The 15,500-nt window shown below is 49.4% G+C and overlaps 1 protein-coding gene and 35 non-coding genes across 36 annotated transcripts in view; all 36 read left to right on the forward strand.

The window, feature by feature from the left end:
• Positions 1-15,500, forward strand: part of LOC149707953 (sorting nexin-25-like) — a 365,564-nt gene that overhangs the window by 185,305 nt on the left and 164,759 nt on the right. The window lies entirely within an intron of this gene.
• On the forward strand, positions 853-925 carry TRNAA-AGC (transfer RNA alanine (anticodon AGC)). Its single transcript has one exon. It is a non-coding gene; the product is annotated as a tRNA-Ala (tRNA).
• Positions 998-1,070, forward strand: TRNAA-AGC (transfer RNA alanine (anticodon AGC)). The gene has a single exon. It is a non-coding gene; the product is annotated as a tRNA-Ala (tRNA).
• Positions 2,308-2,380, forward strand: TRNAA-AGC (transfer RNA alanine (anticodon AGC)). Its single transcript has one exon. It is a non-coding gene; the product is annotated as a tRNA-Ala (tRNA).
• Positions 2,599-2,671, forward strand: TRNAA-AGC (transfer RNA alanine (anticodon AGC)). Its single transcript has one exon. It is a non-coding gene; the product is annotated as a tRNA-Ala (tRNA).
• On the forward strand, positions 3,036-3,108 carry TRNAA-AGC (transfer RNA alanine (anticodon AGC)). The gene has a single exon. It is a non-coding gene; the product is annotated as a tRNA-Ala (tRNA).
• On the forward strand, positions 3,181-3,253 carry TRNAA-AGC (transfer RNA alanine (anticodon AGC)). The gene has a single exon. It is a non-coding gene; the product is annotated as a tRNA-Ala (tRNA).
• TRNAA-AGC (transfer RNA alanine (anticodon AGC)) lies at positions 3,471-3,543 on the forward strand. The gene has a single exon. It is a non-coding gene; the product is annotated as a tRNA-Ala (tRNA).
• On the forward strand, positions 3,616-3,688 carry TRNAA-AGC (transfer RNA alanine (anticodon AGC)). The gene has a single exon. It is a non-coding gene; the product is annotated as a tRNA-Ala (tRNA).
• On the forward strand, positions 4,192-4,267 carry TRNAA-AGC (transfer RNA alanine (anticodon AGC)). The gene has a single exon. It is a non-coding gene; the product is annotated as a tRNA-Ala (tRNA).
• Positions 5,069-5,141, forward strand: TRNAA-AGC (transfer RNA alanine (anticodon AGC)). Its single transcript has one exon. It is a non-coding gene; the product is annotated as a tRNA-Ala (tRNA).
• Positions 5,214-5,286, forward strand: TRNAA-AGC (transfer RNA alanine (anticodon AGC)). The gene has a single exon. It is a non-coding gene; the product is annotated as a tRNA-Ala (tRNA).
• Positions 5,359-5,431, forward strand: TRNAA-AGC (transfer RNA alanine (anticodon AGC)). Its single transcript has one exon. It is a non-coding gene; the product is annotated as a tRNA-Ala (tRNA).
• On the forward strand, positions 6,669-6,741 carry TRNAA-AGC (transfer RNA alanine (anticodon AGC)). The gene has a single exon. It is a non-coding gene; the product is annotated as a tRNA-Ala (tRNA).
• On the forward strand, positions 6,959-7,031 carry TRNAA-AGC (transfer RNA alanine (anticodon AGC)). The gene has a single exon. It is a non-coding gene; the product is annotated as a tRNA-Ala (tRNA).
• Positions 7,105-7,177, forward strand: TRNAA-AGC (transfer RNA alanine (anticodon AGC)). The gene has a single exon. It is a non-coding gene; the product is annotated as a tRNA-Ala (tRNA).
• TRNAA-AGC (transfer RNA alanine (anticodon AGC)) lies at positions 7,396-7,468 on the forward strand. The gene has a single exon. It is a non-coding gene; the product is annotated as a tRNA-Ala (tRNA).
• Positions 7,833-7,905, forward strand: TRNAA-AGC (transfer RNA alanine (anticodon AGC)). The gene has a single exon. It is a non-coding gene; the product is annotated as a tRNA-Ala (tRNA).
• On the forward strand, positions 8,123-8,195 carry TRNAA-AGC (transfer RNA alanine (anticodon AGC)). Its single transcript has one exon. It is a non-coding gene; the product is annotated as a tRNA-Ala (tRNA).
• Positions 8,269-8,341, forward strand: TRNAA-AGC (transfer RNA alanine (anticodon AGC)). The gene has a single exon. It is a non-coding gene; the product is annotated as a tRNA-Ala (tRNA).
• TRNAA-AGC (transfer RNA alanine (anticodon AGC)) lies at positions 8,560-8,632 on the forward strand. Its single transcript has one exon. It is a non-coding gene; the product is annotated as a tRNA-Ala (tRNA).
• Positions 8,997-9,069, forward strand: TRNAA-AGC (transfer RNA alanine (anticodon AGC)). The gene has a single exon. It is a non-coding gene; the product is annotated as a tRNA-Ala (tRNA).
• Positions 9,142-9,214, forward strand: TRNAA-AGC (transfer RNA alanine (anticodon AGC)). The gene has a single exon. It is a non-coding gene; the product is annotated as a tRNA-Ala (tRNA).
• TRNAA-AGC (transfer RNA alanine (anticodon AGC)) lies at positions 9,434-9,506 on the forward strand. Its single transcript has one exon. It is a non-coding gene; the product is annotated as a tRNA-Ala (tRNA).
• TRNAA-AGC (transfer RNA alanine (anticodon AGC)) lies at positions 9,870-9,942 on the forward strand. The gene has a single exon. It is a non-coding gene; the product is annotated as a tRNA-Ala (tRNA).
• On the forward strand, positions 10,157-10,232 carry TRNAA-AGC (transfer RNA alanine (anticodon AGC)). Its single transcript has one exon. It is a non-coding gene; the product is annotated as a tRNA-Ala (tRNA).
• On the forward strand, positions 11,029-11,104 carry TRNAA-AGC (transfer RNA alanine (anticodon AGC)). Its single transcript has one exon. It is a non-coding gene; the product is annotated as a tRNA-Ala (tRNA).
• Positions 11,177-11,249, forward strand: TRNAA-AGC (transfer RNA alanine (anticodon AGC)). The gene has a single exon. It is a non-coding gene; the product is annotated as a tRNA-Ala (tRNA).
• Positions 11,610-11,685, forward strand: TRNAA-AGC (transfer RNA alanine (anticodon AGC)). Its single transcript has one exon. It is a non-coding gene; the product is annotated as a tRNA-Ala (tRNA).
• On the forward strand, positions 12,341-12,413 carry TRNAA-AGC (transfer RNA alanine (anticodon AGC)). The gene has a single exon. It is a non-coding gene; the product is annotated as a tRNA-Ala (tRNA).
• Positions 12,486-12,558, forward strand: TRNAA-AGC (transfer RNA alanine (anticodon AGC)). Its single transcript has one exon. It is a non-coding gene; the product is annotated as a tRNA-Ala (tRNA).
• On the forward strand, positions 13,504-13,576 carry TRNAA-AGC (transfer RNA alanine (anticodon AGC)). Its single transcript has one exon. It is a non-coding gene; the product is annotated as a tRNA-Ala (tRNA).
• Positions 13,649-13,721, forward strand: TRNAA-AGC (transfer RNA alanine (anticodon AGC)). Its single transcript has one exon. It is a non-coding gene; the product is annotated as a tRNA-Ala (tRNA).
• TRNAA-AGC (transfer RNA alanine (anticodon AGC)) lies at positions 13,794-13,866 on the forward strand. The gene has a single exon. It is a non-coding gene; the product is annotated as a tRNA-Ala (tRNA).
• On the forward strand, positions 13,939-14,011 carry TRNAA-AGC (transfer RNA alanine (anticodon AGC)). Its single transcript has one exon. It is a non-coding gene; the product is annotated as a tRNA-Ala (tRNA).
• TRNAA-AGC (transfer RNA alanine (anticodon AGC)) lies at positions 14,084-14,156 on the forward strand. The gene has a single exon. It is a non-coding gene; the product is annotated as a tRNA-Ala (tRNA).

Consider the following 15,500-nt stretch of genomic DNA (forward strand, 5'->3'; position numbering starts at 1 on the left):
AGCGCACGCTTAGCATGCGAGAGGTACCGGGATCGATGCCCGGCGCCTCCAATCGAAATTTATCATTCGTAAAGCGGCTGAAATTAAATTTATGAGTGTCCAAACCCTTCAAACGAGAGTGGAATGGGGCATAGCTCAGATGGTAGAGCGCTCGCTTAGCATGCGAGAGGTACCGGGATCGATGCCCGGCGCCTACAATCGAAATTTATCATTGGTAAAGCGGCTGAAATTAAATTTATGAGTGTCCAAACCCTTCAGACGAGAGTGGAAGGGGGCAAAGCTCAGATGGTAGAGCGCTCGCTTAGCATGCGAGAGGTACCGGGATCGATGCGCGGCGCCTCCAATCGAAATTTATCATTCGTAAAGCGGCTGAAATTAAATTTATGAGTGTCCAAACCCTTCAAACGAGAGTGGAAGGGGCAAAGCTCAGATGGTAGAGCGCTCGCTTAGCATGCGAGAGGTACCGGGATCGATGCCCGGCGCCTCCAATCGAAATTTATCATTCGTAAAGCGGCTGAAATTAAATTTATGAGTGTCCAAACCCTTCAAACGAGAGTGGAAGGGGGCGTAGCTTAGATTGTAAAGCGCTCGCTTAGCATGCGAGAGGTACCGGGATCGATGCGCGGCGCCTCCAATCGAAATTTATCATTCGTAAAGCGGCTGAAATTAAATTTATGAGTGTCCAAACCCTTCAAACGAGAGTGGAAGGGGGCGTAGCTTAGATTGTAAAGCGCTCGCTTAGCATGCGAGAGGTACCGGGATCGATGCCCGGCGCCTCCAATCAAAATTTATCATTCGTAAAGCGGCTGAAATTAAATTTATGAGTGTCCAAACCCTTCAAACTAGAGGGGAGGGGGCGTAGCTCAGATGGTAGAGTGCTCGCTTAGCATGCGAGAGGTACCGGGATCGATGCCCGGCGCCTCCAATCGAAATTTATCATTCGTAAAGCAGCTGAAATTAAATTTATGATTGTCCAAACCCTTCAAACTTGAGGGGAGGGGGCGTAGCTCAGATGGTAGAGCGCTCGCTTAGCATGCGAGAGGTACCGGGATCGATGCCCGGCGCCTCCAATCAAAATTTATCATTCGTAAAGCGGCTGAAATTAAAGTTATGAGTGTCCAAACCCTTCAAACGAGAGTGGAATGGGGCATAGCTCAGATGGTAGAGCGCTCGCTTAGCATGCGAGAGGTACCGGGATCGATGCCCGGCGCCTCCAATCGAAATTTATCATTGGTAAAGCGGCTGAAATTAAATTTATGAGTGTCCAAACCCTTCAAACGAGAGTGGAAGGGGGCAAAGCTCAGATGGTAGAGCGCTCGCTTAGCATGCGAGAGGTACCGGGATCGATGCGCGGCGCCTCCAATCGAAATTTATCATTCGTAAAGCGGCTGAAATTAAATTTATGAGTGTCCAAACCCTTCAAACGAGAGTGGAAGGGGCAAAGCTCAGATGGTAGAGCGCTCGCTTAGCATGCGAGAGGTACCGGGATCGATGCCCGGCGCCTCCAATCGAAATTTATCATTCGTAAAGCGGCTGAAATTAAATTTATGAGTGTCCAAACCCTTCAAACGAGAGTGGAAGGGGGCGTAGCTTAGATTGTAAAGCGCTCGCTTAGCATGCGAGAGGTACCGGGATCGATGCGCGGCGCCTCCAATCGAAATTTATCATTCGTAAAGCGGCTGAAATTAAATTTATGAGTGTCCAAACCCTTCAAACGAGAGTGGAAGGGGGCGTAGCTTAGATTGTAAAGCGCTCGCTTAGCATGCGAGAGGTACCGGGATCGATGCGCGGCGCCTCCAATCAAAATTTATCATTCGTAAAGCGGCTGAAATTAAATTTATGAGTGTCCAAACCCTTCAAACTTGAGGGGAGGGGGCGTAGCTCAGATGGTAGAGCGCTCGCTTAGCATGCGAGAGGTACCGTGATCGATGCCCGGCGCCTCCAATCAAAATTTATCATTCGTAAAGCGGCTGAAATTAAATTTATGAGTGTCCAAACCCTTCAAACTACAGGGGAGGGGGCGTAGCTCAGATGGTAGAGCGCTCGCTTAGCATGCGAGAGGTACCGGGATCGATGCGCGGCGCCTCCAATCGAAATTTATCATTCGTAAAGCGGCTGAAATTAAATTTATGAGTGTCCAAACCCTTCAAACTACGGTGGAGGGGGCGTAGCTAAGATAGTAGAGCGCTTGCGTAGCATGCGAGAGGTACCGGGATCGATGCCCGGCGCCTCCAATCGAAATTTATCATTCGTGAAGCGGCTGAAATTAAATTTATGAGTGTCCAAACCCTTCAAACGAGAGTGAAAGGGGGCGTAGCTCAGATGGTAGAGCGCTCGCTTAGCATGCGAGAGGTACCGGGATCGATGCCCGGCGCCTCCAATCGAAATTTATCATTCGTAAAGCGGCTGAAATTAAATTTATGAGTGTCCAAACCCTTCAAACTACAGTGGAGGGGGCGTAGCTCAGATGGTAGAGCGCTTGCTTAGCATGCGAGAGGTACCGGGATCGGTGCCCGGCGCCTCCAATCGAAATTTATCATTCGTAAAGCGGCTGAAATTAAATTTATGAGTGTCCAAACCCTTCAAACGAGAGTGAAAGGGGGCGTAGCTCAGATGGTAGAGCGCTCGCTTAGCATGCGAGAGGTACCGGGATCGATGCCCGGCGCCTCCAATCGAAATTTATCATTCGTAAAGCGGCTGAAATTAAAATTAATGAGTGTTCAAACCCTTCAAACTACAGAAGAACGGGCGTAGCTCAGATGGTAGAGCGCTCGCTTAGCATGCGAGAGGTACCGGGATCGATTCCCGGCGCCTCCAATCAAAATTTATCATTCGTAAAGCGGCTGAAATTAAATTTATGAGTGTCCAAACCCTTCAAACTACGGTGGAGGGGGCGTAGCTAAGATAGTAGAGCGCTTGCATAGCATGCGAGAGGTACCGGGATCGATGCCCGGCGCCTCCAATCGAAATTTATCATTCGTAAAGCGGCTGAAATTAAATTTATGAGTGTCCAAACCCTTCAAACGAGAGTGAAAGGGGGCGTAGCTCAGATGGTAGAGCGCTCGCTTAGCATGCGAGAGATACCGGGATCGATGCCCGGCGCCTCCAATCGAAATTTATCATTCGTAAAGCGGCTGAAATTAAATTTATGAGTGTCCAAACCCTTCAAACTACAGTGGAGGGGGCGTAGCTCAGATGGTAGAGCGCTTGCTTAGCATGCGAGAGGTACCGGGATCGATGCCCGGCGCCTCCAATCAAAATTTATCATTCGTAAAGCGGCTGAAATTAAATTTATGAGTGTCCAAACCCTTCAAACTTGAGGGGAGGGGGCTTAGCTCAGATGGTAGAGCGCTCGCTTAGCATGCGAGAGGTACCGGGATCGATGCCCGGCGCCTCCAATCAAAATTTATCATTCGTAAAGCGGCTGAAATTAAATTTATGAGCGTCCAAACCCTTCAAACTTGAGGGGAGGGGGCGTAGATCAGATGGTAGAGCGCTCGCTTAGCATGCGAGAGGTACCGGGATCGATTCCCGGCGCCTCCAATCAAAATTTATCATTCGTAAAGCGGCTGAAATTAAATTTATGAGTGTCCAAACCCTTCAAACTACAGTGGAGGGGGCGTAGCTCAGATGGTAGAGCGCTTGCTTAGCATGCGAGAGGTACCGGGATCGATGCCCGGCGCCTCCAATCAAAATTTATCATTCGTAAAGCGGCTGAAATTAAATTTATGAGTGTCCAAACCCTTCAAACTTGAGGGGAGGGGGCTTAGCTCAGATGGTAGAGCGCTCGCTTAGCATGCGAGAGGTACCGGGATCGATGCCCGGCGCCTCCAATCAAAATTTATCATTCGTAAAGCGGCTGAAATTAAATTTATGAGTGGCCAAACCCTTCAAACTACAGGGGAGGGGGCGTAACCCAGATGGTAGAGCGCTCGCTTAGCATGTGAGAGGTACCGGGATCGATGCCCGGCGCCTCCATTCGAAATTTATTATTCGTAAAGCGGCTGAATTAAAATTTATGAGTGGCCAAACCCTTCAAACTACAGGGGAGGGGCGTAACCCAGATGGTAGAGCGCTCGCTTAGCATGCGAGAGGTACCGGGATCGATGCCCGGCGCCTCCAATCGAAATTTATTATTCGTAAAGCGGCTGAATTAAAATTTATGAGTGTCCAAACCCTTCAAACTACAGGGGACTTGGCGTAGCTCAGATGGTAGAGCGCTCGCTTAGCATGCGAGAGGTACCGGGATCGATGCCCGGCGCCTCCAATCGAAATTTATCATTCGTAAAGCGGCTGAAATTAAATTTATGAGTGTCCAAACCCTTCAAACGAGAGTGGAATGGGGCATAGCTCAGATGGTAGAGCGCTCGCTTAGCATGCGAGAGGTACCGGGATCGATGCCCGGCGCCTACAATCGAAATTTATCATTGGTAAAGCGGCTGAAATTAAATTTATGAGTGTCCAAACCCTTCAGACGAGAGTGGAAGGGGGCAAAGCTCAGATGGTAGAGCGCTCGCTTAGCATGCGAGAGGTACCGGGATCGATGCGCGGCGCCTCCAATCGAAATTTATCATTCGTAAAGCGGCTGAAATTAAATTTATGAGTGTCCAAACCCTTCAAACGAGAGTGGAAGGGGCAAAGCTCAGATGGTAGAGCGCTCGCTTAGCATGCGAGAGGTACCGGGATCGATGCCCGGCGCCTCCAATCGAAATTTATCATTCGTAAAGCGGCTGAAATTAAATTTATGAGTGTCCAAACCCTTCAAACGAGAGTGGAAGGGGGCGTAGCTTAGATTGTAAAGCGCTCGCTTAGCATGCGAGAGGTACCGGGATCGATGCGCGGCGCCTCCAATCGAAATTTATCATTCGTAAAGCGGCTGAAATTAAATTTATGAGTGTCCAAACCCTTCAAACGAGAGTGGAAGGGGGCGTAGCTTAGATTGTAAAGCGCTCGCTTAGCATGCGAGAGGTACCGGGATCGATGCGCGGCGCCTCCAATCAAAATTTATCATTCGTAAAGCGGCTGAAATTAAATTTATGAGTGTCCAAACCCTTCAAACTTGAGGGGAGGGGGCGTAGCTCAGATGGTAGAGCGCTCGCTTAGCATGCGAGAGGTACCGGGATCGATGCCCGGCGCCTCCAATCAAAATTTATCATTCGTAAAGCGGCTGAAATTAAATTTATGAGTGTCCAAACCCTTCAAACTAGAGGGGAGGGGGCGTAGCTCAGATGGTAGAGTGCTCGCTTAGCATGCGAGAGGTACCGGGATCGATGCCCGGCGCCTCCAATCGAAATTTATCATTCGTAAAGCAGCTGAAATTAAATTTATGATTGTCCAAACCCTTCAAACTTGAGGGGAGGGGGCGTAGCTCAGATGGTAGAGCGCTCGCTTAGCATGCGAGAGGTACCGGGATCGATGCCCGGCGCCTCCAATCAAAATTTATCATTCGTAAAGCGGCTGAAATTAAATTTATGAGTGTCCAAACCCTTCAAACGAGAGTGGAATGGGGCATAGCTCAGATGGTAGAGCGCTCGCTTAGCATGCGAGAGGTACCGGGATCGATGCCCGGCGCCTCCAATCGAAATTTATCATTGGTAAAGCGGCTGAAATTAAATTTATGAGTGTCCAAACCCTTCAAACGAGAGTGGAAGGGGGCAAAGCTCAGATGGTAGAGCGCTCGCTTAGCATGCGAGAGGTACCGGGATCGATGCGCGGCGCCTCCAATCGAAATTTATCATTCGTAAAGCGGCTGAAATTAAATTTATGAGTGTCCAAACCCTTCAAACGAGAGTGGAAGGGGCAAAGCTCAGATGGTAGAGCGCTCGCTTAGCATGCGAGAGGTACCGGGATCGATGCCCGGCGCCTCCAATCGAAATTTATCATTCGTAAAGCGGCTGAAATTAAATTTATGAGTGTCCAAACCCTTCAAACGAGAGTGGAAGGGGGCGTAGCTTAGATTGTAAAGCGCTCGCTTAGCATGCGAGAGGTACCGGGATCGATGCGCGGCGCCTCCAATCGAAATTTATCATTCGTAAAGCGGCTGAAATTAAATTTATGAGTGTCCAAACCCTTCAAACGAGAGTGGAAGGGGGCGTAGCTTAGATTGTAAAGCGCTCGCTTAGCATGCGAGAGGTACCGGGATCGATGCGCGGCGCCTCCAATCAAAATTTATCATTCGTAAAGCGGCTGAAATTAAATTTATGAGTGTCCAAACCCTTCAAACTTGAGGGGAGGGGGCGTAGCTCAGATGGTAGAGCGCTCGCTTAGCATGCGAGAGGTACCGTGATCGATGCCCGGCGCCTCCAATCAAAATTTATCATTCGTAAAGCGGCTGAAATTAAATTTATGAGTGTCCAAACCCTTCAAACTACAGGGGAGGGGGCGTAGCTCAGATGGTAGAGCGCTCGCTTAGCATGCGAGAGGTACCGGGATCGATGCGCGGCGCCTCCAATCGAAATTTATCATTCGTAAAGCGGCTGAAATTAAATTTATGAGTGTCCAAACCCTTCAAACTACGGTGGAGGGGGCGTAGCTAAGATAGTAGAGCGCTTGCATAGCATGCGAGAGGTACCGGGATCGATGCCCGGCGCCTCCAATCGAAATTTATCATTCGTAAAGCGGCTGAAATTAAATTTATGAGTGTCCAAACCCTTCAAACGAGAGTGAAAGGGGGCGTAGCTCAGATGGTAGAGCGCTCGCTTAGCATGCGAGAGGTACCGGGATCGATGCCCGGCGCCTCCAATCGAAATTTATCATTCGTAAAGCGGCTGAAATTAAATTTATGAGTGTCCAAACCCTTCAAACTACAGTGGAGGGGGCGTAGCTCAGATGGTAGAGCGCTTGCTTAGCATGCGAGAGGTACCGGGATCGGTGCCCGGCGCCTCCAATCGAAATTTATCATTCGTAAAGCGGCTGAAATTAAATTTATGAGTGTCCAAACCCTTCAAACTACAGTGGAGGGGGCGTAGCTCAGATGGTAGAGCGCTCGCTTAGCATGCGAGAGGTACCGGGATCGATGCCCGGCGCCTCCAATCGAAATTTATCATTCGTAAAGCGGCTGAAATTAAATTTATGAGTGTCCAAACCCTTCAAACGAGAGTGAAAGGGGGCGTAGCTCAGATGGTAGAGCGCTCGCTTAGCATGCGAGAGGTACCGGGATCGATGCCCGGCGCCTCCAATCGAAATTTATCATTCGTAAAGCGGCTGAAATTAAATTTATGAGTGTCCAAACCCTTCAAACTACAGTGGAGGGGGCGTAGCTCAGATGGTAGAGCGCTTGCTTAGCATGCGAGAGGTACCGGGATCGGTGCCCGGCGCCTCCAATTGAAATTTATCATTCGTAAAGCGGCTGAAATTAAATTTATGAGTGTCCAAACCCTTCAAACGAGAGTGAAAGGGGGCGTAGCTCAGATGGTAGAGCGCTCGCTTAGCATGCGAGAGGTACCGGGATCGATGCCCGGCGCCTCCAATCGAAATTTATCATTCGTAAAGCGGCTGAAATTAAAATTAATGAGTGTTCAAACCCTTCAAACTACAGAAGAACGGGCGTAGCTCAGATGGTAGAGCGCTCGCTTAGCATGCGAGAGGTACCGGGATCGATTCCCGGCGCCTCCAATTAAAATTTATCATTCGTAAAGCGGCTGAAATTAAATTTATGAGTGTCCAAACCCTTCAAACTACGGTGGAGGGGGCGTAGCTAAGATAGTAGAGCGCTTGCATAGCATGCGAGAGGTACCGGGATCGATGCCCGGCGCCTCCAATCGAAATTTATCATTCGTAAAGCGGCTGAAATTAAATTTATGAGTGTCCAAACCCTTCAAACGAGAGTGAAAGGGGGCGTAGCTCAGATGGTAGAGCGCTCGCTTAGCATGCGAGAGATACCGGGATCGATGCCCGGCGCCTCCAATCGAAATTTATCATTCGTAAAGCGGCTGAAATTAAATTTATGAGTGTCCAAACCCTTCAAACTACAGTGGAGGGGGCGTAGCTCAGATGGTAGAGCGCTTGCTTAGCATGCGAGAGGTACCGGGATCGGTGCCCGGCGCCTCCAATCGAAATTTATCATTCGTAAAGCGGCTGAAATTAAATTTATGAGTGTCCAAACCCTTCAAACTACAGTGGAGGGGGCGTAGCTCAGATGGTAGAGCGCTCGCTTAGCATGCGAGAGGTACCGGGATCGATGCCCGGCGCCTCCAATCGAAATTTATCATTCGTAAAGCGGCTGAAATTAAATTTATGAGTGTCCAAACCCTTCAAACGAGAGTGAAAGGGGGCGTAGCTCAGATGGTAGAGCGCTCGCTTAGCATGCGAGAGGTACCGGGATCGATGCCCGGCGCCTCCAATCGAAATTTATCATTCGTAAAGCGGCTGAAATTAAATTTATGAGTGTCCAAACCCTTCAAACTACAGTGGAGGGGGCGTAGCTCAGATGGTAGAGCGCTTGCTTAGCATGCGAGAGGTACCGGGATCGGTGCCCGGCGCCTCCAATCGAAATTTATCATTCGTAAAGCGGCTGAAATTAAATTTATGAGTGTCCAAACCCTTCAAACGAGAGTGAAAGGGGGCGTAGCTCAGATGGTAGAGCGCTCGCTTAGCATGCGAGAGGTACCGGGATCGATGCCCGGCGCCTCCAATCGAAATTTATCATTCGTAAAGCGGCTGAAATTAAAATTAATGAGTGTTCAAACCCTTCAAACTACAGAAGAACGGGCGTAGCTCAGATGGTAGAGCGCTCGCTTAGCATGCGAGAGGTACCGGGATCGATTCCCGGCGCCTCCAATTAAAATTTATCATTCGTAAAGCGGCTGAAATTAAATTTATGAGTGTCCAAACCCTTCAAACTACGGTGGAGGGGGCGTAGCTAAGATAGTAGAGCGCTTGCATAGCATGCGAGAGGTACCGGGATCGATGCCCGGCGCCTCCAATCGAAATTTATCATTCGTAAAGCGGCTGAAATTAAATTTATGAGTGTCCAAACCCTTCAAACGAGAGTGAAAGGGGGCGTAGCTCAGATGGTAGAGCGCTCGCTTAGCATGCGAGAGATACCGGGATCGATGCCCGGCGCCTCCAATCGAAATTTATCATTCGTAAAGCGGCTGAAATTAAATTTATGAGTGTCCAAACCCTTCAAACTACAGTGGAGGGGGCGTAGCTCAGATGGTAGAGCGCTTGCTTAGCATGCGAGAGGTACCGGGATCGATGCCCGGCGCCTCCAATCGAAATTTATCATTCGTAAAGCGGCTGAAATTAAATTTATGAGTGTCCAAACCCTTCAAACGAGAGTGGAATGGGGCATAGCTCAGATGGTACAGCGCTCGCTTAGCATGCGAGAGGTACCGGGATCGATGCCCGGCGCCTACAATCGAAATTTATCATTGGTAAAGCGGCTGAAATTAAATTTATGAGTGTCCAAACCCTTCAAACTAGAGTGGAAGGGGGCAAAGCTCAGATGGTAGAGCGCTCGCTTAGCATGCGAGAGGTACCGGGATCGAATCCCGGCGCCTCCAATCAAAATTTATCATTCGTAAAGCGGCTGAAATTAAATTTATGAGTGTCCAAACCCTTCAAACTACAGGGGAGGGGGCGTAGCCCAGATGGTAGAGCGCTCGCTTAGCATGCGAGAGGTACCGGGATCGATGTCCGGCGCCTCCAATCGAAATTTATCATTCGTAAAGCGGCTGAAATTAAAATTTATGAGTGTTCAAACCCTTCAAACTACAGAAGAACGGGCGTAGCTCAGATGGTAGAGCGCTCGCTTAGCATGCGAGAGGTACCGGGGTCGATGCCCGGCTTCTCCAATCGAAATTTATCATTCGTAAAGCGGCTGAATTAAAATTTATGAGTGGCCAAACCCTTCAAACTACAGGGGAGGGGGCGTAGCTCAGATGGTACAGCGCTCGCTTAGCATGCGAGAGGTACCGGGATCGATGCCCGGCGCCTCCAATCGAAATTTATCATTCGTAAAGCGGCTGAATTAAAATTTATGAGTGGCCAAACCCTTCAAACTACAGGGGAGGGGGCGTAACCCTGATGGTAGAGCGCTCGCTTAGCATGCGAGAGGTACCGGGATCGATGCCCGGTGCCTCCAATCGAAATTTATTATTCGTAAAGCGGCTGAATTAAAATTTATGAGTGTCCAAACCCTTCAAACTACAGGGGAGTTGGCGTAGCTCAGATGGTAGAGCGCTCGCTTAGCATGCGAGAGGTACCGGGATCGATGCCCGGCGCCTCCAATTGAAATTTATCATTCGTTAAGCGGCTGAAATTAAATTTATGAGTGTCCAAACCCTTCAGACGAGAGTGGAATGGGGCATAGCTCAGATGGTAGAGCGCTCGCTTAGCATGCGAGAGGTACCGGGATCGATACCCGGCGCCTCCAATCGAAATTTATCATTGGTAAAGCGGCTGAAATTAAATTTATGAGTGTCCAAACCCTTCAAACGAGAGTGGAAGGGGGCAAAGCTCAGATGGTAGAGCGCTCGCTTAGCATGCGAGAGGTACCGGGATCCATGCGCGGCGCCTCCAATCGAAATTTATCATTCGTAAAGCGGCTGAAATTAAATTTATGAGTGTCCAAACCCTTCAAACTAAAGGGGAGGGGGCGTAACTCAGATGGTAGAGTGCTCGCTTAGCATGCGAGAGGTACCGAGATCGATGCCCGGCGCCTCCAATCGAAATTTATCATTCGTAAAGCAGCTGAAATTAAATTTATGATTGTCCAAACCCTTCAAACTAAAGGGGAGGGGGCGTAGATCAGATAGTACAGCGCTCGCTTAGCATGCGAGAGGTACCGGGATCGATGCCCGGCGCCTCCAATCAAAATTTATCATTCGTAAAGCGGCTGAAATTAAATTTATGAGTGTCCAAACCCTTCAAACTTCAGGGGAGGGGGCGTAACCCAGATGGTAGAGCGCTCGCTTAGCATGCGAGAGGTACCGGGATCGATGCCCGGCGCCTCCAATCGAAATTTATTATTCGTAAAGCGGCTGAATTAAAATTTATGAGTGTCCAAACCCTTCAAACTACAGGGGACTTGGCGTAGCTCAGATGGTAGAGCGCTCGCTTAGCATGCGAGAGGTACCGGGATCGATGCCCGGCGCCTCCAATCAAAATTTATCATTCGTAAAGCGGCTGAAATTAAATTTATGAGTGTCCAAACCCTTCAAACTTGAGGGGAGGGGGCGTAGCTCAGATGGTAGAGCGCTCGCTTAGCATGCGAGAGGTACCGGGATTGATGCCCGGCGCCTCCAATCGAAATTTATCCTTCGTAAAGCGGCTGAAATTGAAATTTATGAGTGTTCAAACCCTTCAAACTACAGAAGAACGGGCGTAGCTCAGATGGTAGAGCGCTCGCTTAGCATGCGAGAGGTACCGGGATCGATGCCCGGCGCCTCCAATCGAAATTTATCATTCGTAAAGCGGCTGAATTAAAATTTATGAGTGGCCAAACCCTTCAAACTACAGGGGAGGGGGCGTAACCCAGATGGTAGAGCGCTCGCGTAGCATGCGAGAGGTACCGGGATCGATGCCCGGCGCCTCCAATCGAAATTTATTATTCGTAAAGCGGCTGAATTAAAATTTATGAGTGTCCAAACCCTTCAAACTACAGGGGACTTGGCGTAGCTCAGATGGTAGAGCGCTCGCTTAGCATGCGAGAGGTACCGGGATCGATGCCCGGCGCCTCCAATCGAAATTTATCATTCGTAAAGCGGCTGAAATTAAATTTATGAGTGTCCAAACCCTTCAAACGAGAGTGGAATGGGGCATAGCTCAGATGGTAGAGCGCTCGCTTAGCATGCGAGAGGTACCGGGATCGATGCCCGGCGCCTCCAATCGAAATTTATCATTGGTAAAGCGGCTGAAATTGAATTTATGAGTGTCCAAACCCTTCAAACGAGAGTGGAAGGGGGCAAAGCTCAGATGGTAGAGCGCTCGCTTAGCATGCGAGAGGTACCGGGATCGATGCGCGGCGCCTCCAATCGAAATTTATCATTCGTAAAGCCGCTGAAATTAAATTTATCAGTGTCCAAACCCTTCAAACGAGAGTGGAAGGGGCAAAGCTCAGATGGTAGAGCGCTCGCTTAGCATGCGAGAGGTACCGGGATCGATGCCCGGCGCCTCCAATCGAAATTTATCATTCGTAAAGCGGCTGAAATTAAATTTATGAGTGTCCAAACCCTTCAAACGAGAGTGGAAGGGGGCGTAGCTTAGATTGTAAAGCGCTCGCTTAGCATGCGAGAGGTACCGGGATCGATGCCCGGCGCCTCCAATCAAAATTTATCATTCGTAAAGCGGCTGAAATTAAATTTATGAGTGTCCAAACCCTTCAAACTAAAGGGGAGGGGGCGTAACTCAGATGGTAGAGTGCTCGCTTAGCATGCGAGAGGTACCGGGATCGATGCCCGGCGCCTCCAATCGAAATTTATCATTCGTAAAGCAGCTGAAATTAAATTTATGATTGTCCAAACCCTTCAAACCAAAGGGGAGGGGGCGTAACTCAGATGGTAGAGTGCTCGCTTAGCATGCGAGAGGTACCGGGATCGATGCCCGGCGCCTCCAATCGAAATTTATCATTCGTAAAGCAGCTGAAATTAAATTTATGATTGTCCAAACCCTTCAAACTACAGAAGAACGGGCGTAGCTCAGATGGTAGAGCGCTCGCTTAGCATGCGAGAGGTACCTAGATCGATGCCCGGCGCCTCCAATCGAAATTTATCATTCGTAAAGCGGCTGAATTAAAATTTATGAGTGGCCAAACCCTTCAAACTACAGGGGAGGGGGCGTAACCCAGATGGTAGAGCGCTCGCTTAGCATGCGAGAGGTACCGGGATCGATGCCCGGTGCCTCCAATCGAAATTTATTATTCGTAAAGCGGCTGAATTAAAATTTATGAGTGGCCAAACCCTTCAAACGAGAGTGGAATGGGGCATAGCTCAGATGGTAGAGCGCTCGCTTAGCATGCGAGAGGTACCGGGATCGATGCCCGGCGCCTCCAATCGAAATTTATCATTGGTAAAGCGGCTGAAATTGAATTTATGAGTGTCCAAACCCTTCAAACGAGAGTGGAAGGGGGCAAAGCTCAGATGGTAGAGCGCTCGCTTAGCATGCGAGAGGTACCGGGATCGATGCGCGGCGCCTCCAATCGAAATTTATCATTCGTAAAGCGGCTGAAATTAAATTTATGAGTGTCCAAACCCTTCAAACGAGAGTGGAAGGGGCAAAGCTCAGATGGTAGAGCGCTCGCTTAGCATGCGAGAGGTACCGGGATCGATGCCCGGCGCCTCCAATCGAAATTTATCATTCGTAAAGCGGCTGAAATTAAATTTATGAGTGTCCAAACCCTTCAAACGAGAGTGGAAGGGGGCGTAGCTTAGATTGTAAAGCGCTCGCTTAGCATGCGAGAGGTACCGGGATCGATGCCCGGCGCCTCCAATCAAAATTTATCATTCGTAAAGCGGCTGAAATTAAATTTATGAGTGTCCAAACCCTTCAAACTAAAGGGGAGGGGGCGTAACTCAGATGGTAGAGTGCTCGCTTAGCATGCGAGAGGTACCGGGATCGATGCCCGGCGCCTCCAATCGAAATTTATCATTCGTAAAGCAGCTGAAATTAAATTTATGATTGTCCAAACCCTTCAAACTAAAGGGGAGGGGGCGTAACTCAGATGGTAGAGTGCTCGCTTAGCATGCGAGAGGTACCGGGATCGATGCCCGGCGCCTCCAATCGAAATTTATCATTCGTAAAGCAGCTGAAATTAAATTTATGATTGTCCAAACCCTTCAAACTAAAGGGGAGGGGGCGTAGCTCAGATGGTACAGCGCTCGCTTAGCATGCGAGAGGTACCGGGATCGATGCCCGGCGCCTCCAATCAAAATTTATCATTCGTAAAGCGGCTGAAATTAAATTTATGAGTGTCCAAACCCTTCAAACTTGAGGGGAGGGGGCGTAGCTCAGATGGTAGAGCGCTCGCTTAGCATGCGAGAGGTACCGGGATCGATGCCCGGCGCCTCCAATCAAAATTTATCATTCGTAAAGCGGCTGAAATTAAATTTATGAGTGTCCAAACCCTTCAAACTTCAGGGGAGGGGGCGTAGCTCAGATGGTAGAGCGCTCGCTTAGCATGCGAGAGGTACCGGGATCGATGCCCGGCGCCTCCAATCGAAATTTATCCTTCGTAAAGCGGCTGAAATTAAAATTTATGAGTGTTCAAACCCTTCAAACTACAGAAGAACGGGCGTAGCTCAGATGGTAGAGCGCTCGCTTAGCTTGCGAGAGGTACCTAGATCGATGCCCGGCGCCTCCAATCGAAATTTATCATTCGTAAAGCGGCTGAATTAAAATTTATGAGTGGCCAAACCCTTCAAACTACAGGGGAGGGGGCGTAACCCAGATGGTAGAGCGCTCGCTTAGCATGCGAGAGGTACCGGGATCGATGCCCGGCGCCTCCAATCGAAATTTATTATTCGTAAAGCGGCTGAATTAAAATTTATGAGTGGCCAAACCCTTCAAACTACAGGGGAGGGGCGTAACCCAGATGGTAGAGCGCTCGCTTAGCATGCGAGAGGTACCGGGATCGATGCCCGGCGCCTCCAATCGAAATTTATTATTCGTAAAGCGGCTGAATTAAAATTTATGAGTGTCCAAACCCTTCAAACTACAGGGGACTTAGCGTAGCTCAGATGGTAGAGCGCTCGCTTAGCATGCGAGAGGTACCGGGATCGATGCCCGGCGCCTCCAATCGAAATTTATCATTCGTAAAGCGGCTGAAATTAAATTTATGAGTGTCCAAACCCTTCAAACGAGAGTGGAATGGGGCATAGCTCAGATGGTAGAGCGCTCGCTTAGCATGCGAGAGGTACCGGGATCGATGCCCGGCGCCTACAATCAAATTTATCATTGGTAAAGCGGCTGAAATTAAATTTATGAGTGTCCAAACCCTTCAGACGAGAGTGGAAGGGGGCAAAGCTCAGATGGTAGAGCGCTCGCTTAGCATGCGAGAGGTACCGGGATCGATGCGCGGCGCCTCCAATCGAAATTTATCATTCGTAAAGCGGCTGAAATTAAATTTATGAGTGTCCAAACCCTTCAAACGAGAGTGGAAGGGGCAAAGCTCAGATGGTAGAGCGCTCGCTTAGCATGCGAGAGGTACCGGGATCGATGCCCGGCGCCTCCAATCGAAATTTATCATTCGTAAAGCGGCTGAAATTAAATTTATGAGTGTCCAAACCCTTCAAACGAGAGTGGAAGGGGGCGTAGCTTAGATTGAAAAGCGCTCGCTTAGCATGCGAGAGGTACCGGGATCGATGCGCGGCGCCTCCAATCGAAATTTATCATTCGTAAAGCGGCTGAAATTAAATTTATGAGTGTCCAAACCCTTCAAACGAGAGTGGAAGGGGGCGTAGCTTAGATTGTAAAGCGCTCGCTTAGCATGCGAGAGGTACCGGGATCGATGCGCGGCGCCTCCAATCAAAATTTATCATTCGTAAAGCGGCTGAAATTAA

Source organism: Phalangium opilio, unplaced genomic scaffold, assembly GCF_054372755.1.
Source record: "Phalangium opilio isolate 3A_F unplaced genomic scaffold, DU_Popi_V2 ptg000013l_1, whole genome shotgun sequence".
NCBI lineage: Eukaryota > Metazoa > Arthropoda > Arachnida > Opiliones > Phalangiidae > Phalangium > Phalangium opilio.